The following is a 26570-nucleotide window of genomic DNA, read 5'->3' as shown; positions in this document are numbered from 1 at the left end:
GTGATAAACTCTTAAATGATCACTCAGTAATTAATTAACAAAAAGTACCTCCACCTCTCTGAATCTGGCAAAAAGTCTCTAGTTATAAGAGTATGCTAATTAAGAGATTCCCATATATTATTTGTTGAGTTACAGCACTCCAGAAGCCTAGGTTAAAAGCACGATGATAAATGTGATTATTCAACTATTAAAAACACTCTCAGCATACTTATTTTTATTGTGATATCCTCAGTTTCTTTGAAGAAAATTGTCTCAGCAAGTGGCAAAGCACAGACATGGAATTTCTGAGTTCAGACTTCAGCTTAGGAAGGGATTTTTTCCAGTGGGTGAGATCCTGTGTGAGGAACTGTGAAAAGAAAAGGATCCCAGGAGAGCTGGAAGCCCTGCTAGGGCAATCTTCTGCAAGCACAACAGCCCAGGAAGAGCAGCAGAAATGCCAGGAGGCCTTGGTTCCACAGGGAGCTCATCCACACACAGGACATGAAAGTGCAGAAAGACAAGAGAAACTAAACTTTGCCTCAGTCTTTTAGAGAAAGGTCTTTGAGTCTAAAGGTTCAGGGAGGGAAGGAGCTACCAACTCCCCCCTGGAACTTCCCCAGGAGGCAAAAGCTGTGCCTTTTACTGAGGTGCACAGTGAGAGAACAAGGGGCAGGCTAGAAAACTGAAATGAGGAAGGTTCTGACTGCACATTATGGCCAAAACCCATCTGTTGGGATAATTAAGCCTTGGAGCAGGTGGTGTACAGACCTAACTGGACAAAGCCTAAAGCAATCAGATCTGAATTCACCCCAACATTACACTGAGCACACAGAGATCTGGACTAGAAACTCCCAAGGTTCCTTCCTATGTGAATTATTCTGTGATTCCATAAAAATTTAATCACAAGGATAAGATACAGGTATAAGTATGAGCTTGATTTGTGGAATGCAGTACTTGCATTTCTTTAATCTTGTGCCAGGGCAAAGGCAGGAGAAAACCTTCACAGCAATTACATTTGTGTCAGGTCAAAAAGTCTGTGTCAGATTTTTAGTACGAGACAAAGATTACCAAAGACAAAAAAACTTGATGAGCATTTGCATAATTGAAAAGGAAAAAATTGTTCCTCAGAACTTCTTTCAGTAATTCTTTTGCAGTACCAGGCTTATTGGGCATGTTTTTTTCCTTCCTGCTAATGAAAATGATTTGAACCATGAAAAGAGGTTCACCTTTAATCCCAAATACTGTTTCAATGGAAGAAAAAATATAAGAAAGAAACTGTTTTGCATGCATTATAGATTCATTAAACTAGTCAGCATCCTTTGAAAACTGGAAAAACTCCTAGAAAATTGGGGAGGGCAGAATTTCTCACATGATGTAAGCAGCACTTAATTCCATACTGTATGGCTCTCTTTAATTGTACAAAATTATTGTACAAAGCAATTGTAATAAAATGGAATAAAGATCTTGCCTTTAAAGCTGGAATTGAGCATGGCTCAGATACAAGTATGGTTTTCAAAACAGGCTCCCAAATCTTGAGCAATGTTCTAAGCAGATGTAAATTCAGATTTATTTTTAAAGTTGTACTTGTGTACCATCATGAATGGTTTATAAAGTTTCCCTTGATAAATATATCAGCACCCCTCAATTTCTCAGAAATATGTGTGCTGGTTTAGTTTGTTAATAGAATAAATGTCATAAGTAACAAAAATGGGCATACATTTTTAAATCTAAATATAATTCCAAAGAAACAAAAAAAATCCCGTATTTCAACTTTATAGCTGCAAAATTTTAAATGGATGGAATATATAAAGGATGCCTTAGCTCTAGTCAGAAGCACCTCAGAAAATTCCTAATGCTACAGAATGTGAAAAGGAGACTGAAAATACATTTTCCCCCCAAACTTTTCAGAAATTATAGCCAGTAGGCGGTCGTGCTTAAACTTTAAAAAAACACGCCCAAACTTTATGACTTTCTGCCTTTACCTTCCAGCAAGGTTTATTTTTGGTTCCTTTCCAACAGAAAAATGGACTCTGAGATTCTCTTCAGGTTTAAAATAATTAGTAAACCCTTAGAATACTCATTATAAATAGATCAAAGCTTCAAGCCAACTTCAACACAAAGGCAAGGCTTTTAGATCAAACTTGAACTACCACCCATCCCACACACGTCCTGCTGATATCTTACTTCGGGTTCTGTTAAATTATTAACACCAAAACACTGAATAATTCACTATTTAAAGAAAAAATAATAAGAAACTTCATTTAAAAAACTTTTATAGCAATTACATTTTCTCTTTTCTTCTTTCCTTTTTAATCTGCGCTGCTTTTTTTCCTTGCTGTAAATTTCATGGCTTAATCCCTCTTTTATAGGTTAAAAAAACAAAACAAACAACCTAAAAGTAATTAGGAAGTCAAGAAAATGCAAGCAGGAGGAATTAGGCATTAAATAAAAAGGTAAAAATAAAGATGTTTGGCATGATGAAATTGTCCAGCTCTGCTAATAATTCTGGAATTCTTGATGGTACTCCTAGGTTTCCAATTGCCAGGGAAAATCAGAATTATGGAAATCAGGATTATGAAGTAGTAGTAATAGACAAGAGAATCCCTGGATGTTATTGCCATCCACAATACCCACTTGGAACAGAACAATAACATTATATATATATATATATATATATATATATATATATATATATATAAAAGGAGCTACTCTGGGAATGTGAATTCTGGAAAGAACTATATAGTTGTTTTTTTTCTAAATCAGAAAACTCTCTTCCATGCAGAGCCTATAGTTAGAATGGAAAACAGTCAATAACTGCTGTGTGTAAAATACTTGGCCAAACCATTTCCAACACACATCAGTGCTGAATTCAGCACAAAGTATGAAAAATTTGAATCTCTGTGCCCATAAAATGTAAGAAAAATAAATTATGGCAGAATCATGGTACAGTTTATAAAAACAATAGGGAAAAGGGAGTTTATAAATCAGCTGGCAACTGAAATTGCTGGCACATTCCTTCATGATCTCCACCACAAACTCTCCAGCCTTCACACAGGTACTCTCTGTGCCTCGTGCTTGGCTTGTGCCCAGCACTGACAAATCAGAGCAACTCCTTCAAGAGCAAAGCTGCACAAGTTCATAAAGAAAATGCCCTTTCACCAGGCACTCGTGTATGTCAGAAGAAAGGATCATTCTGCATAAAAATGAACACACTGCAATGCTTCATCCCTTATCAACAAAAGTGCTATGCTGGAACACTGGTGCTGCCTGAATTCACACCTTTTATATCAATTTCTGGGATTTATTGGATGGGTTCCAGGCAATTTATGACTTTTGTGTTGCCAGTGTGAAAGTAACCAATAAAATCAAACCCCTCTTTTGCCATTGTTTTCCTTGCACTTGGAGATACCTATCAGTAGAAAGGCCAGATTTTGCCCTAAAATGCAATATAATCTTTAGATGTTTTTTTCCCCACTTACTTAAAAGTAATACAAAGAGAAGACCATGCAGAACAATGGAGATTCTTCTAATTCTCCCAGATAAAATAAAATGAAGCCATTCATGCTCCAGCACTGCAATCCTGATACTATTTCTCAGAGCTTTTCCAGTTTTATTCCTTCTGCACTTGCTTGAATTCACCATACAGATTTAAACAGCTGCACAGTGTATAGTGCACAGTATATCACTGTGTAACAGCTCCAACGAAATCAGCACATCTTTCTTGGGGCTTTTCATCACTACCAGACTAAGATGCCTCTATTAATTCAAGTTTTCTGGTATAATATGTCTGGCAAAATGATGTACCAAATGTTTCCCACAAGTTGGAGAGCAGCATTGAAACTTGGAATAATTTATTCTGTGCTGCTTCCCTAGAAACAGAAAATGAAGCGAGGTTCTGGGACATTTTGCAGTTGGATGGGTTGAGGTTGAAATGTATTTTAATTTAAACAGGAATGGGAATTTTTGCTACATCACACACAACAGGCCATTGAAAATCAGAAAAACTGATCTGTTTTAACAGACCAGAAAATCCTTAAAATTGAAAAGTAGCCTTAAAAACAAAGGCTTGCTATCTAAATTGTTACAATTTATTTGGGAAACACGACGCTAATTTTAGCTGATTCTCAGGCAATAATCTATTTTACACACACTTACATATATTTACATTATTATTAAAGATGTTTTTCCTGCAGAAAAACAAAATATAAAAAATTATTCAGCAGCTGAAGCAAAAGGCAACCCAAAAAGTATCTCCTCTGAGTCATGAATAACTCATGGATTCTTATCCAACTCTGCCTTTCAAACCAGCTTCACACAAAGCTTTCGGTCAATTTAAACATACAAGAGTGCAGTTGCTCATCCCCTCATTAGCATTAACTGACAACTGAAAAGCAAGATACATTATTTCTCATAAAACTTTGGGAATTTAATCATTCTTCCAGAATGGAAGATTTATAGGTAAATCTTGCTAGTAATCTTAATGGGAATTCCATGCATAAAAATGTGCATGAATATCAAATTCTAAGAATACAGATTTTTGGTTTAAAACTTTCTCATTTCCTTTTCTACGTGCATGCAAATCAGCCTGGTTAAGCACAAATTGAAAAGGAATTTAGGGAGATTACTTGTGTAAGGCACATAAAAGGATATCCAGGTGATAACACAGAATCAGGCCACCCTGTGGAAGGAAGAGCTTTCTAAGGTCTGTTCACGTAACAAATGTGATTTTTCTTCCCTCTGGTTTGCTTTGTAAGGAACACAAGATCACAACTCAGCTTTGGCTTTCCTGCTCACTGGAAAGTGCACACTGGGACCAGTCCCACTGCCTGGAAATGGACTCTGGACTCCCCTTGTAGCATCTCCAGCCTCAGCATCCCATGATTTTCCTTCCACAATTTCCACAACCAAGTGTTAGCAATTCATGGCAGTCACAGGTTCAGAGAACAGCTCCTTCTGAATTCAGGTAATGGGCTTCTGGAAGTTAATGTTACACAAAGTAACACTAAAGACAGTTTTCATTTAAGTCACTGTAAGTGCACTGGCGGAAAAAGAGCATAAGTGAAAGAATTTATCAAACTTTGAGCACCAAAACATACATTAAATGATGATACTTCTCCAGGAAAGCTCTCTTTGGGGTGCCAGGCAAGCGAATACACAAATATTTTTATGAACCTTGATTTTTTTATATGCTGTGCTCTGTTTGGTATCGTCATTGCCGTGTTCTTGTTGATTTTAGGCCAGGTTTGGGAGTCAGTTACTGGCTGGCATATTTCTTCCAGGCAGCAGCAAAAGCAGCACTTTATACAAGCCCTTGTAGACAATTTTAGATAATTTCCTTCCTCTATGCTATTTTGGGAAATATATTTAGGTGGCAGGAACAAACACTGAAAAAAAATAATAAACAGCGAATGAATGTTTGTTATGCAAAAAGAATCTATACCATTGTATCCATCAACTGCAAATCATAACAGCAATGAGGATTCCACTGCAGGTATTCCTGGCAATTAATAGCCAGATGAGTTCTGTTCATTACTGCAAGCAGCAGTTCCTTTCAGTCTGTCAATAATCCCTGAAATACTTTATGCTCAATCACTGCTGCTGTAACAATATTAATTTTGATTGAATGCTGCATTGTGCCACCCTCTTGAAGGCCCACAGGTACTGGTCTGTGACTTGAGATTCAGCCCTTTCCTTATCTGCCATTTAATTTTATCAACTGCTGGCTTTTTATGTGTAAATATGTATCTATAGATCAGAAAAGGCAATGGGAATAGTGAGTACAGGGATTTACAACAAAATGGCCAGTCAGATTTAAAAGTGACAACAACACTATACACAGGTATTAAAAGGTTTTAATACACAGGTATTAAAAAGTAAATTTAATACACAGGTTTTAATACAAAGAGTGAAGCTAATGGGGGTGCACTGGTGTAGAGCATCACAAATCTCTGTGAATAATTCACATTCTTATTGTCTGTGACAATCACCCAACAAGAAATGCATGTATAGCTGTCCTCAAATACATCAGTGCTAAAAACTTGCATCCAGGTTTTTAACACCATCAGAACAAAGCAACACATCATTATGGGAATCAGCTGGAATTCTGAAGTCTTCAGTAGTTTATCAATTCTTTGCTGGCAGGAGAAATTTTTACATTTATCTACTTGGGAAGGGAAAAATAAAGAATGGAAGTTCTGAGGTGTGTGAGAAAATTATTTTTTGCAATAAAATCTTATCCCTTTTCCACACTCTTTATATGATTAAATGGTCTGCAAGTACATTTATGAAAAGGACGATGTAGCAGGGTGACCTACAAATTCTCTTCCAGTCTTCACATACTCATTTCAGGAGTCAGACCAGATGTGATAATCCCATCAGTGAGAACTTTACCAGTGTAAGAATTTCACCAGCCAGGTTCAGTGTACACCTAACTTAGTGGCCATTCTGATTTATGTAGAGTCACGGCCAGGCAAGGAAGAGAATTCTCTGAAACTCATCAGGTGCATTTCAGCAAGGTGGCTGCATGTTCCCTTTTGCACACTTATTAGTGCATTTATTGTTGGCACTATGTGATGTTAAACACACTGCTCTTCCCAAAACACAAATATTTATGGGACATAGATAAGAGTCATGGCTCTAGGATTTAAGAGTCTTGGATATATTTTAACTTTGGTGGCAAATTCTTGATTAAGGTTCTCAAGACTTTAATGATCATGATAATGAGGATGATTTAGATGTGGATGCAAGATAAGCAATAAACAGTTACTTATATTTAACAGCATCCTGCTAATTAACAAGTGTTGGATCCTGTGGTACCTACAGTTCAGCACTGCCCATCAAAGAAGCTAATTATCCCAAGGGGAAAGCTGAAACTCAGGTGTCAGTCATGGAAAACCCCAAAGCACTGCAGCAGTGTGAGGAGAACACCAAGGATCAGGACACACCATGGTAGAATGATGGAGTATTCCACAGCTTGCTTCCTCTGGATGTGTTTCCTTTTTCATCAGGGTCCAACACTGTGTGCTACAATCAAACTGTGTTTAACAGCCTTGGAAACACAACAGATAACTAACAGCACTCTGCTTAGCCCCACACTGTGCCTTCCGAGGAAGTCAGTGAACCCTTCCCGTTGGAACGGCCCTCGGAAGGGCCACAGTCCAACCTGCTGCACAGAGATGTGTCAGGACCCAATTCACACCACACTGCTTCAGGTTCTGGCCAGTTGGACCTTGCAGACCTCTGGGGACAGAGATCACACAGTTTCTGGGCAGCTTGTTTCGCTCTCTTTATGGTGACAGTGGCAAAGGCACATTCCAGAAGGGAACAGAAATGAGGAATGAATGCCTTACATTCAAGTCTCAGTATTGTTCTGAACAATTTGTTGGGTTTTTCCCCTCTTGGGGGGACAAAGACTCATTTATTCTGTTAAACACACACATCTCAGAACCACACGTGATGGTGAGGACTAATTGAGAACAATGATCCCCAAAAAGAATCATCAGTGATTGCACATGCAAGCATTATACTGGTCGCCAGGTAGAACAACAATCTGTATGCATAGTTGATATGCAGACACCTTATAAATAGCTAATAAATGATTAAATTAAATTGCTGTTTTCATAATGAATTAGTACAAGATCTGTTGTACATAATGTTTGGAATATTTAAATGGTTTAACATACTCCAGTTATAAGTACTCTGCAGCTGGCTCTTACAACACAGATTCATCACTTAAGTATTTTTAAACTGTTTATATGTTTCATTACATTATTCCAGAACTTGTATATCTAATTTTTTTCTAATCATTTGTAATTGCTGGGGGGTCAAACCACAAACCACAGTCCATGAAAAAAAGGAAACCAACAATGGTTCTCTCTTTGGGCAGAATGGAACAGAGCAGAAAAGGGGGCTTGATTTGCATCACACTTGAATATAAACTGCAGCAGCTGCTGCATTTGATCAAGATAAAACTTCTTTCCCCAGATCTCATTCTGGGAAGCAAAATGCCCTTTTTTCTAAATCAGCTGTGAAACTGAGCCTGGTTACATAACATACACTCTTCCCAAGTTTCCAACACGCTGCATTTGCCCAAGAGAGACTTGGATCATGAACAAATTTTGTTCTGAGTCTCCAGTAATTCTCCCCCAAAGTTCCAGTGCCTATGGAGTTACAAGGTGTTCGGTGCTACACACCAACACTGCAAGCACTTGAAGGATAAAAGGAAAAATTTGGCTCCTCCAAGATCATTCTTTTCCATTTTGAGGGATCCTTCCATACACATCTGTGTGATTCAGCCTCTGAACATTTGAAAACCTTGCCCCAGGCAGCTCTCCTCTTACTCTATGAAAAGGACACTATGGGAGATGGCAATCAACGTATATTTTCCATATTTCATATTGGCTCTGTGTTTTGTGCAATCAATCTGTCAGAATGTGCACAGACCACGAGATACCGTGTCCTCTGGAAGTGCATGTCATTTACCATCTGAATAAACAGGTGAAGAAAAGTGAAATAATCCTGGTAGTGTCAGGTGAGGCAGTATTTCTGTCACCCTCATAATTGGCTCACTAATCAGAACCATGAAGCCCTTAAAATAAGGGAAAATAAAAGAATAAACTGTCTCTTAACATCCAACTAAAAGCCTTATCTCTATAGAAAAGCTCTGCAACAATGAAAAAAGCATTGCTGGCAGTCTGAGGCAGTGCCTGCACACAGCAATGGTTTATACAAGTGCAGACAGAGCAATTTCCAATGAAAGTAAAAGCACAGAGTGGAATGGCCTCTAACCAGCTCCACGGACAGCACCACGTGTGTGGTACATGCAGTGCTCTCTTACAAGCTGCACTGAGCCATGACAAACGTGCATTATTTCACAGAGACACAATTTCACACACAAATTGTCGTCACTCTGGTTCCTCAGCCATTATTACAGTGGGGAAGGTTTATCTGGGGCTGAGGTGAGTCTCTGAGAGTTTTAAACCTGTCTCCCCCTTTCTACGGTTTCATCATATTTTGCCTGAAAATAATCCAGAAGTGTCTCCCATTCTGCTAAAAACTGCATCTCATTTCCCTTCAGAAAATTTCCACACCAAATTTTCACAGGACACCGTCTATCTTACAAGAGAGTCCCTTTACTACTTCTGAAATGAAGATATACTGACAAAAATACATGAATATTCATGAGCTGAATATTGAGGAAACTGTACGTTCCTGACATATTAAAAACAAATCCCTTTTCTTGAATCACTATGCACTGACTTAAATAGAGCAAAACATTTCTGCATCCCTCATATAACTTCATAATAAAACCCCAGAAGTTCCCTGTACTAGAATTCTGTATTTCTGTCCAATACTTTGGTTAAAGTGTCCCATTTGGACCAAAGCACCAATAAATCCTTTGATGTTGCCATAAGCAGGCCGTCAGTCAAAGCCAGACTGAAGCACAACATCAGCTTCCCCAAAAACTTGGTTCCAAAGGAAAAAAACCTAATTTGACAGCTTCCATGCATCCTCTGTTCAATGTTATTTTAACTCTGCACTTCTGCTTTTGCCTCTTAAGCACTCTGCATTAGGAACCATCCATTTCATCTGCACATTTTAGCATTTTCCTTCAGCACTTGGGTGCTTCTCCATGAGAATTTAATGTTTCATCTTGGTTTGTGTTCCCTGATAGCTTGGCAAAACAGCTGAGGATTTTTGATTTTTTTCCTCAGTACGTCAGTGTCTTGCCTCAAAGCTTCTCTTTATTGTGAAGCTCCAGTGCCACACTTTTCTCTGAACACACTCCCTTCACCCTGGCACTTTGCCCTCACATTGCAGCATATTCATCTCAGAGCTGTGCAGTTCCAGCCATACACTTCTACAGCCAAGTCATCACATCTACCAAATTTCCTCCAAGACTCTGCTCTAATTCTTTCCCACAAAGGAGGCTCTTTTCATCTCCATTGTAAATTTACATGGCTTAGGGCAGAGGCAGCTCCGAGACTCAACACAGAGCTCCCAGGTAATGCAGTGTATTCTCCTCCATCCCGCCTACCTCTCGAAAATAAATGGGAAAAAATGAATGAATGAATGAATGATCATCAGCTCCTGACACAGAAAATTAACACAGTGAGGTTTGGCCAGCTTGTTCTCTCTTTGTTACTCTGGCACATCCAAAAAACACCTGGGAAGAAACTCTCCTGTGAATTCTGTTGCTCCTGGTTGGGTCAGCTGTTGAGTGGTACTGTCACCAACACTGCTGGTGTGCTACTCTTGTTACCACTGCCATTGTTTCATGTCTGCATGCAGCAATTTCACTCTTCTTCAAATCAAATCATGCAATGTTTTCAGATAGACACTCACAGGAGAATGACATCAGACAAACAGGAGAAAGACTTCATTTCTTTCACAGCATATCCGAGGCAAATGTGTCTCAGTGATCGGTGTTGGAAAGAAATAGTCACACACAACAACTCTTCCTGGGTCAGGAAATGATTGTTGCATGAAAAAAATATATTAATAAAGATTAATTAATCTTTTTTTTTTCAAAGCTGGCTGCTTCCCTGAGCATTCATGCTACAGTTAATACATTAGATATTCTCAAAGCAAAGCAAGCATCTCCTAAACACTGAAAATATTTTTTCATTAAATGCACCAAGTTGAATTTTTATATATGTCTGAAAAAGGAGATACTGTAACTTTGATTGGCATATGCTAGATACAATCCATGTTTTTTATAAGTCAGCACAGCTCAAAAGACATCAATCAAGATGTGCAGATTTATATAGCTGCAAGAAAGCCTTATACATATATGAAAGTTTACACGAGATACTGTAAATATATTCAGCTCTCTTAACACTGTATTTATTTTTGTAGGAAAAAAAAAATCTAAATTTTTTTATTCCAAGATTCTTTCCTATAAATAATTCTTTAAAAAAACAGTTGTAGGTTTGAGTTCAGTTTTTTCCCCTCATCTCAGTGTTCCATTCATTAGAGTTCCACTCACTGGTCAGTGAGACACAGTGAGATACAAATCACATCAAGACCCCACCACAAGCCCCAACTTTTAAACCTTATTCTTTGGTAAGTGTTGGGCAAAATAATGAAAAAAAAAAAAAAATGCAACAAGCAATGAACAACATTCTTATTATGGCCCTCACAGTGTGGGTTTGGAGATAATGGCAACATGCAGCTATTTACAACTTGCTAACCTTAATGCTGGCCTTGGAGAGCCAAACTGTCTGTGCACTAGCTGGCATCTCTCCTAAAATCTCTCAAGCCTTTGAGAAGTAAATAGTCCTAGGAGTGCAAATCATCTTTTGGCACCTCGAGCTTCCCTAGCATGAAATGTTCCTTTTAGGGCCCATGCCTGTGGAAAAGTAGGAGTCAGTGGGAGACAAACATGCACGGAAAGGTGGCAGCAGCAAATGAAAATTTGCAAAATGCTTTCCAGTCACGTAGAGAAATGACAGTCCAAAAGGAAATTCTTGCAAAAGGAAATGTAAAGAACATAAGATCTAACATTGCACCGCTGTTATTTAAGATAAACCCAAACACAACGTCAGTACAAAACACGTCACAAGGCTCTTGCATTAACCTCCCACCGACAGGCTGCATCACAAAAATGATTCTGCATGAATGAGTGCATTCCTTTACATTTTGGGATATTTCAGCCTGAAGCAAAAGCAGACCTGAAGTCTTCAGTCTTATCTTGCTTTACCTTTCTCGTCAGCCACGCTGTTCCAAATGCCATGGCTGCAGTCTGCTCAAGAGGATTCTGCACATGTGCCAGGTCAGAGATGGATTTTTATTGGGTCTGCCTCATGAAGAAGTTCGCCCAAAGCCTGAAAGTTTAATGTCCATCTTAACCCAAGGACATAAATCGTGTCTTTAATGGCCACAGCATGTCCATGCATATACATATACCCACACAGGCTTTTAATACAGAAAAACAAAATAATAAAATAAAATGCACATACACACATCTTGAAAAAACTACTCAAGAGCGGATAATCTTTACAAAATACTAAGAAAATGCAGCAGAAGCATCAATCCTCTTGGTGTGATGGTGATTTTACTTTGGAGCCCTGATTACTTCCAGTCTGACGATAAGATCAGATTGGCAGTCATGTAGTAAACTGGAAACGTGATGTTGTGAATGTCAGCTGAAATACACCCTGCTCACAATGACGAGGCTCTGTCAATACAGCAGTTTGTTTTGCATATTATTTGCAGAGGGGGTGACCTCCTGGAAAGCCGAGTGACTGTGAAACCGCTGTTGTTGTGTTCAACAGAGGCGCCTGGGACACGGTTCACATCCCGTTATTTTCCAAGTTTTCCCAGCATTTGTGCTTCACTGAGGAGCTGCATCAACCAAACAAAACTAATGCCAGAATTCACCCCAAATGCAACCAAACTCCTGTCCTGGACTTTTCTGAACAAACAGGAGGTATTTGGCTACCAAAACACCTTCAGCAGCATCTTAGGTGACCAATTAAAATCTTTCAAGGATCAAATTTTTGACAAATTAGTTTAGAAATACTTATCTGCCTTTTATCTTTAAGTGGTAGATTCAATACTATTCCCTTCATTGCATCTATAATACTCCAGATAAGAAAAATGATTAAGCAGTTTCCTCATAAATTATGAGTTTTTAACAGCATTGCTGCTGGGTCAGTCAAGCTCGAGTGAGAAGTCAAGGGTATGAAGTGCCTCATGGAAAGGCAAACCTTTTAGCAGGCCTCTGCTGTCACTTCTAGATTTACCAAAAAAAGCAACTCATTGGAAAATTGAGTTTTTGTTGATTTTAATTTTTCCTTTTTTTCTGAATTATTTATTTCTATAATCTACAAACCTTATATTAAGTAATTTTTATTTCATTTAGGAAATCAGATTTCTAACATGAGGCCCTCCAAGTTGATTATCTCTACAGGAAAGAGTTTTTCAGGCACTCTACTGCTCTTTGTAATCTAGAAATGAAGGAAACATTTGTCTCAGGATTCTTCCCTTCAAACTCAGATCACTGTAGTATTACCTATAAAATCCTCCAAACACTGAATCTGGTTCTCATTTTGCAAACAGACTCACTTTAATCGTACTTTGTATTTCATTGCAGGATGCAGCAACACAGATCATTTAAACAGAAACAGCTTTTTGGTTTGTAAATCATCTTCAGGGCTTCTGTTTCAGAAGAAGTACGCAGATAACTCACATTCATCTTCCCTTTAATGACTGTTCTCAGTAGAATGTTTACAGCTTTTTTAACCTGTAAATCTGATTAATCTCTCAAGAGATTCATTAAAAACTTGAACAGGATTTTCTTCTCCTACAACAAACAATACTCTGGTAACACTTTCTAATAATGAACACATTCCAAGGGAAATTGAAAATCTGTGATTTCCCTGTGGTTATAGAGCCTATACATGGCATCTATGATGGTAACTGTACATTTAAATTATACTCTCCTACCTAGAAATACTTGAAATGATGGATCTTTGAGATGTTTCTAGGATTATTCAGATCAGGGAAGTATCAGGACTACTTTGCATGACTTTTACTGCAGTTGCAACAATACAGAACAAATCATAAGCAGTTCACATACAAGTGCCTCACCCAGAACATCTACTATGAAGTTTCTACAATGAACACTTGCAATGTCTTCATTAAGAGAGTGTGGATTAGGACTGGAGTGGTGCAAGTCACTCACTTTTTATCCAAAGCTCACCATGGACAGTTCTGTGTTCTATTCCATCAGACAAGAAGTGGCTTTTGCTGAATTACCACCAGTTCACTCTGGTTCACCAGGGCATTTCAGATCTAAATCTTTATCTCATAAGATAGCCCATCTCTAAATACAAAATGGGAAAAAAGTAATTGGTAAATGTTCCCAGTCGGTGGCAAAAATAGAAACCAAAATGATAAAGAGTAACTGAAAACCAGTTCATCCCCTCCTCCACACAGGGAAAAAAAACGGCAAAAATTATTTTCTGCTGGAGATGACTAATTATATTGACATTTTTTATATTCAGCACCATCAGGGTTGATTGTCTCAAAGCAAGATTAAGCCCCACGTTAAAATACATTCTAAAAAGCAGAGTGCACAATACTGATCTCTCCCTATGGCTCTGGCTTTTCCTAAAGAATATTCTGCATATTTAGGAGATTCTACAACAGACTGTAGATCAACACTTTATTATGAAATTTTCTAGTGATGGAAAAGCAGTCCCTATATAAGGTTCCTCCTGGAACTCAGGGAAACTTTGATTTAGCTTCTCGGCCTACCAAAGATTTCCCTGTACGCCATCTGCTCTTTTCATTTATTTAAAATCCACATCTGCAGGGTTCTGAAAATATCAGACTGAGAGTGTCTAATAGCACAAATGCAATACAGCCTTTACCACACATTCATTAAGATAAACAAATAATTAGGATAAGAAGCTTTCATCAATGGAATCTGAAGGAAACACTCCATAATTGTGGAACAACTACGTTTAATGTCCAACAAAATGCATGCAGCAGATATTTGTTGAAATATTTAGTAACACCTAAGTATTTTTTAAGGGAAAATGTTCTTTTGCAGACAGCAGAAACAAAATGGTACAGCAAGAGTCAATGATGAAAAATACTGAATGAGTACTTGCAGTATTCTGCTGAGCTTTCAGTAAAAATTGGCCCAAATAAACCAACACAAACCCACGGAAGTCATTTTTAATCTAAATTTCATCTAAATTTAACATATGCAGTATTATGATCCTTTTAGATGTACAAAAAAAAAACTACCAATGACATCATGTTAGACAGACAGCATGGAAAGTAATTGAAACTACCAGAAATGAAGAAATACTTTAATCTAGCTTTAACAACAAAAATAATGAAATGCTTGTTCACATTCAGGCACCTTAAACATAGCTTTCCAGTGAACAATTTTTTGTTTGACTGCCTTCTTTGACAAATAATTCCATGATAAAATGAATAAATTAGAACTTCTGTACTATAAATATCATTTTTAGAGAATTTTTAGGACTTTTGGTTTCATTTGTAGGGATCTTCTATTATATTTAATGAAGTACTTAAATTTCTGCCCATAAAAATATTGTGTATTCTCAAACTGATTTTATTTTCATACCCTCACAGTCATACATTGTTAAGTCCCTCTCTAGAAACTGCATTTCTTGCATTTTTTCTGTAGGGAATCTGTCAATCAACCTCCAGTCACCCTTGTAGTCAAGAGCAATAAACCATCAACATGAAGCATCAGCAGAACACTATTCACAAATACAAACAAAATTACACTCCAGCTAATATGTCCACCCCAGAAAACCCTCAGGAAAAACTGAATTAACAAGTTTGTCTTACAGCTCTGAATGTCAACTAACTTAGGTTTTTTAGGACTAAGGGAAAAGAATCAGTCTCAGATTCTCTTGCCTTCAGCTCTGTTAATAAATCTGAGGCTTCTGCTTTCCAGTTGGCCTTTAAAGAAGAACAAAAAGGTACAGCAGGGTTTCCTCGGAAAGAGAAAGGAAACTAAAAAGAATTTTACAGATCAAAAGCGCTACTTCAACCTGTATCCAGAAGGGCCCTGCACAAAGCGAAGAGACGACTTGTTGAAGTGGCAGCCTTGTGTCTATAACCTCAGCTGAAGGAGGCCTCCAAAATTACACCAAATAGCACATTGTGAGACAGGAATAGCAACCAGTGCTGGGATCCAGCACAAAAATAACAGCTCTCTTCTGCTCACTAGTGGGTTTCTCTTCCTGTCCTGCTCCTCTCCTCTCCACCACCTGAACAACCAGAACAGCGAGGACAGAGCAAGCTCCCGAATTTGAGCAAAAAATCACGGTTGAGACAAGGCAAAAAGCAGTGACCTACATAGAGGAGTCAATGTCTTTTTATAGAACCACAGGGAAGTTCAGACTGGAAGACCTCTAGAGAGTCTGTCTAGCCAAACCTGCTCCAAGCTTCTAAGTTACATTAGGCTGCTTGGGGCCTTAGGTCAGGCTTTGAAAATTTCCAAGGATACTTCTGTATATTAAGTGAACATTTCTGTAGCGTGCAAAAAGGAGAATCCGCTTCAAGTATTTCTTTTGGTTTACTACCAGGATTATCTAATGTGCTTGCAGAGCTTTGAGTCACTGGGAAACTCAGTGAATACAGAGTTCTTACATTCAGGAAACATAAAGTGGCAAAGGATCTGTAAATTAGCACGTAGAGCTCAGCCTAAAATCACACTGATATCAAGGACAGCAGGAAGCTCTTCATTTTGACAGAAATATGTGACTCCAAACAGGGCTCCCATTTCCAGGGTCCTTCACAAAACTGAGCAGGATCTACAAAAGCTGAGAAGGAAAGTGGCTGTTGCCAACCCACAACGGAATTTGACGTTTGTCCCTCCAAAACAGTTACGGCTGAGGCTGTAAAAATTACATCAGTCAGAGAGTATTAAAAGAAAAGGAAAGGAGGAATATCTGCCATAAATGTGGCTCACAAAATGATGGATGTCATCCTAAAACTGGTCTTATGGATCACAAAACAGTCTGTTAAAAATGCTAATTCCCTCAGCCATCAGACTAAGAAATATCTGAGCACACTGAACTTTTGTGAGGCTCATCAACAGGTATTTTACTACCATAGTAACATACTGAAGCTGTTTCCAAGAGTATCTTGAAATTTCATCATTTCCACTTCACTTCCCCTCAGAGGTTTCCAAAAGACCTATTTGTAGTGCCAGGGTTCTACATAAGTATGATATGTACATGTAACCACATACACAGCAGGTTAACAGGTGTCCTGACCAAGTTATCCCTTTAATCACTGCAGCACGCTGAATTTTTCAGAAAGCAATTTCTGTTGGTTGATTAGTATCTCCATCAACCACTGTCTCGCAGTTCAGCAGATCAGCAAAGTGATTTCTGCTTCAGTAATGACTAAATCAAGACACGGATCCAATACTCTGAAGTGACTGCTTTTCCAGAATTTAGTTAATCCTGCAGTAGCCAACCTACCACCTGCCAGCCTCTTCTAAATCACTTACTCTAAACCTTTTTCCAATGATTTCTTTCAAGCTTTTTTACCATTTATAATACAATAGAGCCTAAAACTACTGTACCTGCCAAAATGAATTACATGTAAGGAACTGAGACTCTCCACATTTTTTTCCAGCGGCATGTTGCACGATTTTTGATTCAGACATTACTCTTTAAATCCTCTTTTCTTGTTAAGTGCACTACAACAAAAGTACAAACACTGACATTAAGAGGACTCATAGAAAATGGCATTTTTATGAAGCCAGATAAAGTTTCCATCAAACTGAACAGGCAAATATTCTGGGGCTTTATGTTTTCCCACTGATGTTGAACAATGACCAAAGCCTGAAACCTGCTTTAAGTTAGCAAGATAAAAAATAGCCAAAAGATGCAACTACAGTACAGTTGACCCAGGATATGATACTAAGCAGCCCCAAAGAGCAATACTTTGTTAATTAAGTGATTTTTTGTATTTTAAGAGTACCCTACCCAGTGATTTCAAAGAGCACTACTCAAACACTGAATTGGAGCCAAATTCCATTCATGTTGTCAGGAACCTCCTACTGAATGTGAGCTGTGGAAGGCAATACAATCACAGAAAGACTATCCTAGCACAAAAACCTTGACAGCACATTTACCTTTTTCTTCAACCTAATGGATAATACAGTGGATTTCAGAGTTAATCACTATTCGACAAGGAATCTATGATTTTATGAATAAAAGTAAATTATTTTTATCTTCAATTTAGGTAAATTTCAGCCAATTCTTTTCCTGTTTATAAACTTCCTTCCGTGTTTTAACTTCTGTTTGTTGTTTATCTAAGTTTAGATTAATGGAAAGCCAAGAGAATCTTCTCTTCTGACTGTATTTCTTGTTTAGTGTGATTGTCCTAAAATATAACCATGTCTTTTTCCAGTGCTGAGGGTTCCACTCAGTTACCTGGACAGACCAGTTGATGCTTGACCATTTGATGAGCCACAAAACATAGAATGTTATATCAGTAATTGGCCCCAAACTCAACCATCAAAGCATCAACTTTTCAGCATCAATTAACAAACTTATTTCAAAGACAGTTGAGTCAAATTTACAAAGTGAGAAAGAGCGAGCATGAGTAAATTCAATTTACTTTGTTTTCAGGGATAGAAGAAAGCAGGAATTTTTCTCCATCAAAACACCCAAAACTCCTCATAGTCACTGGTATTTAGGCACCAGGAATGTCTCTCCCTTCTGCACACAAGCTCAGGTTGCTCCGTGCTGCCGATGGCTCAGCACTGACACAGCCAGAAGGGCTCAGTGCTCACAGGGCTGCCAGTGTTCAGCACATCCCACCTCATTCCTCAGCTACAACACAACAGTTTCTGACCAGAGACACAAGTGAGACATTTCTTTGAAAGCATTAAAGTCTTTGATTTCTGACTCTTTTTACATGGTCAACCTTTTTTTTTTTTTTAATGATATGCCAAGTGTCTTTTTTCTCCCCTTTCCTAGCTTGAAACACCTTCAGTTAATGTTCTGTGAACTGATCTCAAACATACTTTGCATTCTGCTTTAGGGTACTCCCAGTGCAGTTCATGGAAATGGTTTTCTCTCTATGTGGATAAATCTAAAGTGTGCAAGATACAAACTGATATCTGAATGAGCACGTTGCCAAAAAAACAAATAACAATTCTGTAATTGTTTAAAGAGGGATTCTAAAGGAGTTTCTTGCTAAGTGTGGTTTATGGTGCTCTCCTAGATATATTTAAAGGGCTTATATAAGAAAGAGGATGGGGGAATATGTGAATACCAAAAATCTCATGATAGTTCTATTTTTCTAGTCATTGTTATTCCAGATTGATTACACACAATTAAAATACACTTATTTCCCAGTATCTAAGGACCCTTCTGTAACTTTCACTCCTCAGGTTTCACTAATGCCATAAACAATTGCACATGTACAAGTGTGGTTTTTTTCCTGATGTTTCTGGTGGAATCAGAGAAGATAAAGAAGTAATAACTGCCAATTCAGCTGCCCCTTGGTCAGAGGACACGGCCTCTGTAACAAACTAGGACAGCAAAACTCTTGATTTACTTTATATGTCACATTTTCTTCAATAAGTCATAAAATAACAGGTGTCCTGAACATGAATTTTAAACAGAGATCTCTGGATGTACACTCAGCTGACAAGCACTGAACTGATCTCCTGGGGGAGAGTCCCGATTACCAGAAACTATTTCAAAACCCTTCACTGGAATCCATTCATTCTGGAAAGCCTCAAATGATGACAAGGCAGGGAAATGAACAGAAAATGAATTTTACATATTCTTTTCCCAATTTTCATTCCCAAAATTATTACTGTGTTGCATTGCACTCCTGATGTTGATTTACGACACATTGCCATGTACATTTTCCAGGGTCAATTAAATGACTTACACAGTGAAGCCATTATTCCATTTAATGATAGCTTTGGTTTCATCCTTATATCCTACATATACTTATAAATTACTGACAGCAACTATAATCTAAACAAACTACTACACTGAGGCCCTAAATCATTTGAGTTCAGAGTTATATGTGCACGTTACAGCTATTTTTAAATCACCATTTAATGGAATTTCCAAACTGAGTTCCTCTGCACTTTTCTTTAGGGAATGCTATGGGACTCTCTTTGGCTGTTTAACAAGTCTAGATCATTCATCAGAAACATCACACAAATCCTAGGAAAATCTCTTTCTAGTCTGTGAATGCAACCTGCACCTTGACATGAAGTCTCCCATTGAAGCTACGCTCCATCTCAGGGAGAAAATGACATCACACCTAAGGAAAACCAATGATCCAGGTACCCGTGTGCCTGTCAGGACACACAGCCCCACACCTGTCAGGAACAGGGAGATCCAAACTTTTATAACTACAAAAGCAATCACAGAACCTGCAGAAATGACTAAACATGGGTTTAAATTATTACTTCCATTAGCAGAGATAAAAATCAAGTCACAAAATTTCCTTTCTCGGGAGGATTATTAAAAGAAATGTGACCTGATGAAATCTGAGTTACGGGCTGGAGGGACACAGCTGGCTTTTTTATAACTGTTCCCTATGCTCCATTTGATGGAACCTGCAGTTCAGTCATGCCCCAAGCATTTCATACTTTCCTTGTGGTGGGCATGCCTGTGCCTTGTGCCAGGGACTAGAGCTGGAAACATGAGTACATGTGGCTGCAGCGTGCCCACGTGTGAGAACACGGATCCAGCAGATCATAGATTTCCATACATATACATTTATTTATTTAACAAGATAGCACAGTTGGTTAAATGAAATATGCTGTGCATAAGCATTATAACTTATCCTTGACTTTTTTCCCCTTTAGCATGTATTTCCTGCTACTTCAGTAGACAGCATCAAGCGTACATAATTACTAATTAAATTCCTACAACAATAATAAAACTATGTCCTTAAGGATGTAACAGATAAACACTGATATGCAAACAGACTACATCACCAGTGACATCTTATTTCTAGAGCGGCTTGGAGGAAGAAAATCTTCCCCAAAACAACCATGTCACATCAAAGTAGAACACAAGGCGAGATGTTCCCTTGGCAGGAAGATGAAGCAGAAGTTTCTGAGCACAGGGAACCGCCACATTAAACCTCCCATCATTAAACCCAGGAATGATGGCTTTTAAAGACAGTGAGCACCTCTGCTTGTAATTTCACTATTGAATTTGGAAGTCTGGGTACGGAGGTTCCCTTTGCAACTTGAATTAATGAAAACAACAACCATTTAAAAAGAGCTTCCTTGAGAAGTTAGTAAAGCATTTGCTGTTAAACTGGCTGAGTTCTGCCACCCTTGTAAGCAAAACTCCTCTACAGCAGTGCCTTCAGTACCACATGAACACGTAGAACTCCTGCAGGAGCAGCACAAGTTAAAGTCTGTACATAATGTAAGGCAAACAGCACTTATGGAAGGCTCTGTTCCACTAGGAATTTTTTTCACAGATTGCAGGAAGATTTGGCTCAGGTCATGTTGGATCAAGAAGGCTAAATCTTCCATAATCTATGGGAAAACATGTATTTTCAAAGAGTGTCAGAAATAATTTCCAACAGGACTTCATTAAGCACAATGACAACAGACTTCAAAGGAAAAGAGTACTTAATTGTGACACAGTTTCTAATTTACTGTCAAAACTACCACGATTTGATTGTGTCCACAGACCAAATCCCACAGTGTTTTTCATCTGTATTTTAATTTTCACATTAATTTCTCCTGACATCATACGATTTGCCTGTGTATCTGCAGGGAGGATGATATTTCACAGACCCAACAGAGATACACGGTCACTGCTACTTCACCACACCGGTGGAAGACAACTGCTACAAAATTCTTCAGCAAACTCATTGCAGAAAGAGGTAATTGGGACAGAAGAATATTAATCTCCCCTAAGAATTTTTTATGTAAATGGCAAACAATACTCATTTATTTCTTCCCGTCCAAAATACTTGGAATAAAGGAAGCTGCATCTTGAACCTGCTCCTTGAAAATTGGCATTACATAGCAACTGTACTCTTGGATCCACATGTATTTGTAATTCCAGGAAAAGGTTTTGGGATGTTTTAGGAAACAGGGTTCTACCATTGTCCCCGCTGGCAGTCTGCTGATGGGCAGCAGGATTACGGGGCTGGCTGTTTCAGGTGGACAACCTGGCAAATGAGCCTCAGCAGCAGCATCCCCCAAAGGTTCCCAACACCTGGCTCAGACAATCAGCACTATTCAGAAGTGAACGGTTCCCTTTTGGCTCATTGAAAGGAAAACTTCAGGGGTTACAATACAAGGTTGGGGTTTATTGTTCTTGCAACTTAACCCTGAAAAGAGCTACCTGGAACAGTGCCAAAGGCATTAGTTCTGATGTGGTGTGAGATCTGACTAATTCCTGCTTGGAGCCAGCGCTGTTCTCCTTCAAGAAAAGTTCTGCTGCCTGCTTAACAACCACAGGGCCCTTTAAAATCCAGGCAGAAACACTCACCTGGATCCACAAGGCCCTTTGGAAAGGTTTGCTGCGTTGTTTTTTTTCCCTTTTAACCTCTCAGTTTTTCATATAGGTGTTGTTTTCTACTAAGCTTTCTATAACCTCAACTTAACAATGCCAAATGCTATTAAACTTCACTGTTTAGGATATCTGTTTTTTTCTTTTTACTGTATGAATGAGTCCAATTTAAGCTTGGAGCCAGTCCTTAAAACCAGCTGTTAAATTCCTAAGCAAATGGGTGTTTTAATGGAAAGGCTGACATGCTCCTAACTGTGGGAGCGTGAATGGCTCCACTATGAGATTACTCAAGTCCAAGTAGAATACAAATGCAATACAGGACCACAGGTTCAGATCTTTGATCTCTTTTTTTGCAGAGTCTGTGATGTATAAAGCCAATTCCACTTTGCAGACAGTACTACACTGAATATAAATTATCCTTTAACTATAGCGAGGCTCACATTTAAAGAAATGCTGCAAGAATGAACAATGCAACCATAAAGTAGAGTTCTTCTGTAGCAAAAATACACAGCAAGATCTGCATGAATAACCATGGTTTCAAAGGACAAAAGTTCTTCCACAGCTGTTATGTGATAAAAAATAGAGTGAATTCTGGAGTATTGGACATACAGAAGTACAGTTGGAGCACTCTGCTTGCTCTTTCCATTAAAAAAGCGAGCTAGGAATACTTGCTTTATTGCCCAGATTAAGCATCATTCCCCTAAGAGGCATAAAAAAATGATTTTAAAATGTGGAAACCAACAGTCTCTACTGAATATGGCTTGAAATTTAAACATCTTTTTTCCAGATACCTCTTTAGAGGAAGAACCTTCTGCCTACTGAGCTAACACTAAGCTCCCTGGAGTTTAGCCATGAATATTCTAAACCTATCTCTTACAATTCACAAAAAAGTTGTCTTTTGCCAAAATAAAATGCTTAAGAGGAATTCAATATGCTTATATATTATGCCTTTCCTCATTTTATTTAAAATAAGTGTTTCCATCTCAACTTTATGCCAAATACACAGCAAGAGAGAGAGAGACGGAGTTCTGGAGATGTTACCTGAGATTCTATACACAAATGGGAAAACAAATTCCTTCTGAGAACATCAGCTATTCCGGGTTGGTTTGTAAATTAGCATTTAGCCAACTCTTTTGCAGTTACAGATAGGTACTGTTGAGGATTCTTACACGAATTTCTCTGCTGTTTACATCAGTTGTTTCTTAGGTGGTGCTCAACCATGGTGCATCCACGCTCTGGGATGTTTCTCTGCACGCCAACTTTGTGTGTGGGGGAATGTTAGTAAATAAAAATAAATAAATAAATGACTTTGTTCTTTATCTTACCTCTTTTGACCTGTGCAATCTGGCAGATCAATGCTACTTCCACTGCAGGCAAATGCAATAAAAACTTACAATTTATTTTTCACTTAATCTTTTTGTTGTCTTTAGGCTTCCTTTCAGTAAGGCGTGAAGAAGGTGCTCTTTGTGGCTCAGCTCTCTATGCCAGAATACAACTGAGCACAAAAAGAATGCAAGGATGAGCTGATAGTATCTACTGTCCTCAGCTCTGCTTTGGTTCAATAAACTTGAACATCTTCTCCCCTCCTCTGCCGATTGAGATAAGCAGCAACAATTACTCAAAATGTATTATCAACTCAAGCTCAAAAAGGCACGATCAGATGAGCCGACTGCATCTCTCCCAGCCTCAGTTTCCTTCAGTGTCCGAGAAGGGCAAATAGGTCCCTGTTTGCCTCTTGCCATGCACCTCGCAGCTACTTACAGGCAACTACACCCAGGCTGCAAAAGGAGAGATAAATCCTTTGCCTTCCACATCGCCTGCAAGGTTCCTGCCTGTAGCCGGCAGGCTGCAAGATGTGTAGCACGATGGCAAAAGTCACAAACGAACCATCTTTCCCTTCCCCATACCATCACGTCCTCTCCTTGTCTCACTGTGTTCTGCTCTCTCCTCGCCTTTCTGTGGTCTCCATAGCTGAAACCAAGAATTCACTGGGCATCACTGCAGTGCCTCTAACCAATTCTAACTGTATCCAGAGCTTGAGTCAATTAAAACACATTTCAGCTTCATCTGGTTTCCATCCCATTCCAGTACTCCACATACACAGCAACTTTAAGCTTACAGACATCCTTTCATGGTTCAAGAAAATCCTTCAATCAAAGAACTTCATTTACAATCCAGCATAGTTTTTGCTTTCTCTGCTCTCCACAGCAGCCTGGCATTTTGATGCAATCCTCATTTAATGCAATCTCCATTACAGGATTATGATCACATCAATAAAATGTTCCATATGGTTTGTTTTGGGTTTTGTTTTGGTTTTTTTTTGGTTTTTTCGCATCCCTCACCCCCTCTCATTAATAGTAGGCACTATATCTGCAAAAAAACAACAGATCAAACAGGCTGATGGGATGCTCTAGGGAGGTAGCGGGGGTACACATTCAACAAAATGCAGCAGCCAATGCAAACTGCCCATCAGAGACTGAGCCCGTGGATCTCATTCCTGAGCTAGACGAGTTGCTCACTGTCCGCGCTGTGAGCACACATCCTCACCGTGCTGTGCTACCACACTAAAAATAAATACAGCTTTTGCAATCACTTGCGAGCTCCGTGCACTTTTCACAGGAGCAGACTTTCATTTCACTTGATCTGTTCCAGCCTATCCATACTGTTCTGGATGAACCGCTGAGGCTCTGCTTCCAAGGTGGGGGGGATGCTGGACAAAAGACATCATATAAAAGGATACAAAAATCCCCCTTTTCCCCAAGCCCCCCTCTTACCTTAAGTGCCTTCTTTGCACAAGATGCCAATCTACACGGGCTCCTCAGCACATCATCAAGGCGTTTTAAGTAGTGAAGGCTGCCCCACTGCATGGAACTTAGACCGCTTTGCAACAGCAAATCCTCGATCCAAAGCACCGGCCGCTTCTTCCCATGCAGTGTGCCGAGCACGAACCACACGCGACTTCCACATAGGGAATAAAACCGTAAAAGAACGGGGGGTGGGGGAAAAAAAAAGGTATCCTAACTTTTAGGTAGCCTGAGTTTGTTTTATTTCTGTTGGGTTTAGTCAATTATCTGCTTTTGCAGCCGCGAGACGATGGAAAGGCAATCGCGCCCTGGAAGCCCCGCACCAGTCCGCAGAGGTCCGGCCGCGTAACCCAAGTTGCGCGGAGAGCCTCTGAACTCGGTGCGGCTCCGCAGCGCAGCCCGGCAGCCCTTCCCTCGCCGGGCGGCTGCGGACACCGGAGCGCCGGGTCCCCCCGCGGGGCAGCCGCCGCCGCTGGGCGCTCGCCCGGCCCCCGGCGGGGCTGGCCCGGAGCTGGCCCGGCTGGCCCTGGGGGCGCGGGCTGCGCTGCCGGCGGCGCCCCGGAGCCCGCGCTGTCCCGGCGGCGGCGGCGGCGGCTCCGGCTCGGCTCTGCCGCGGCCGCCCGCGCCCCGCTCTGCCGCTGCCAGCCGGCCCTCCCCGCGGCTGACATCAGCGCCAGGAGGAGGAGCGACGCCGGGGACGCGAATAGCCGGGCCGAGGGGGGTTCCCCCTCCCGGAGCCGCCCTGCCCGCTCCTCTCGGAGAATCCCCCGAAAGCGCCGGCGTGGCCGCTCCGCCGCCTCGCCGGGGGGCGGCCCCAGGCCCCGCCGGCGCCCCCCGCCCTCCGGTACTGTCCGGCGGGCGGCTCCCAGGCAGGGGAGAAGCGGGGAGAAGCGGCGCTCGGGGCCGGAACGGGAGCGGAGCGGGGCGCGGCGCTCGCAGCCCGGGGCGGCCGGGCAGCTCAGCGCCGGCGGTGCGTTCCTGCCTCCCTCCGCCGGGCTCCCCGCCTGCACGAGCGCCGCGGCGGGGGAGCAAGAGGGGATACGAGGAATAGCCCCTCGGCCTGGCCCCGGCTGGGAGAGCTCCCGTGCCCGCGGAAGAGCTGCCGCCCCCGGCTCCGCCGCCCTCCCTCCAAGCCCGTCAGTGCGGCGGTGCCCGCTCCGACCGCCCCCGGCGCAGCCCGGGATGGCAGCGGAGCAGCCGCCGGCCGAGCCGCGCTCCCGCTGCGGAACGGGCGCCGTGCGAAGGCTCCGAGCGGGGGCGGCGGGGGGACAGCGCCCGGGACTGAGCGGAATCTTCCCGGCGGCGGGGCTGGGTGCCCGGGCTCGGGGGATGCTGAGTGCCCGGGTTCGGAGGATGCTGAGTGCCCGGGTTCGGGGGTGTTGGGTTCCCGGTTTCGAGGGATGCTGGGCTCCCGGACTCGGGGGATGCTGAGTGCCCGGATTCGGGGATGTTGGGTTCCCGGGTTCGGGGGATGCTGGATGCCCGGGCTCGGGGGTGTTGGGTTCCCGGGTTCGGGGGATGCTGAGTGCCCGGATTCGGGGATGCTGGGTTCCCGGGTTCGGGGGATGCTGGATGCCCGGGCTCGGGGGTGTTGGGTTCCCGGGTTCGGGGGATGCTGGGTTCCCGGGTTCGGGAGATGCTGGGTGCCCGGGCTCGGAGGATGCTGGGTGTCCAGGGCTCGGGGTGGGGCGGGCGTCCCGCACATTTCGGCAGCTCCTTTCTAGGGCCGGAGCTTGGGGTGCGGGAGACGACGACGGAGGCG

General features: G+C 41.0%; 1 protein-coding gene across 5 annotated transcripts in view; it reads right to left on the bottom strand.

The window, feature by feature from the left end:
* PCDH11X (protocadherin 11 X-linked) overlaps positions 1-25417 on the bottom strand; it is a 426119-nt gene extending 400702 nt beyond the window's left edge. For 3 of the 5 annotated variants that reach the window (XM_023925911.2, XM_086850088.1, XM_023925912.2), the window contains exon 1: positions 24779-25417. The gene's annotated coding sequence lies outside the window, so the exon portion shown is untranslated. The remainder of the gene's footprint in view (positions 1-24778) is intronic. The other 2 variants (XM_086850087.1, XM_086850090.1) reach the window with 1 other exon arrangement.
* Between the last annotated feature and the right edge of the window lie 1153 nt (positions 25418-26570).

This window comes from Cyanistes caeruleus, chromosome 14 (assembly GCF_971803275.1).
Source record: "Cyanistes caeruleus chromosome 14, bCyaCae1.hap1.1, whole genome shotgun sequence".
Lineage (NCBI taxonomy): Eukaryota > Metazoa > Chordata > Aves > Passeriformes > Paridae > Cyanistes > Cyanistes caeruleus.
This window is presented reverse-complemented; position numbering and strand designations above follow the sequence as displayed.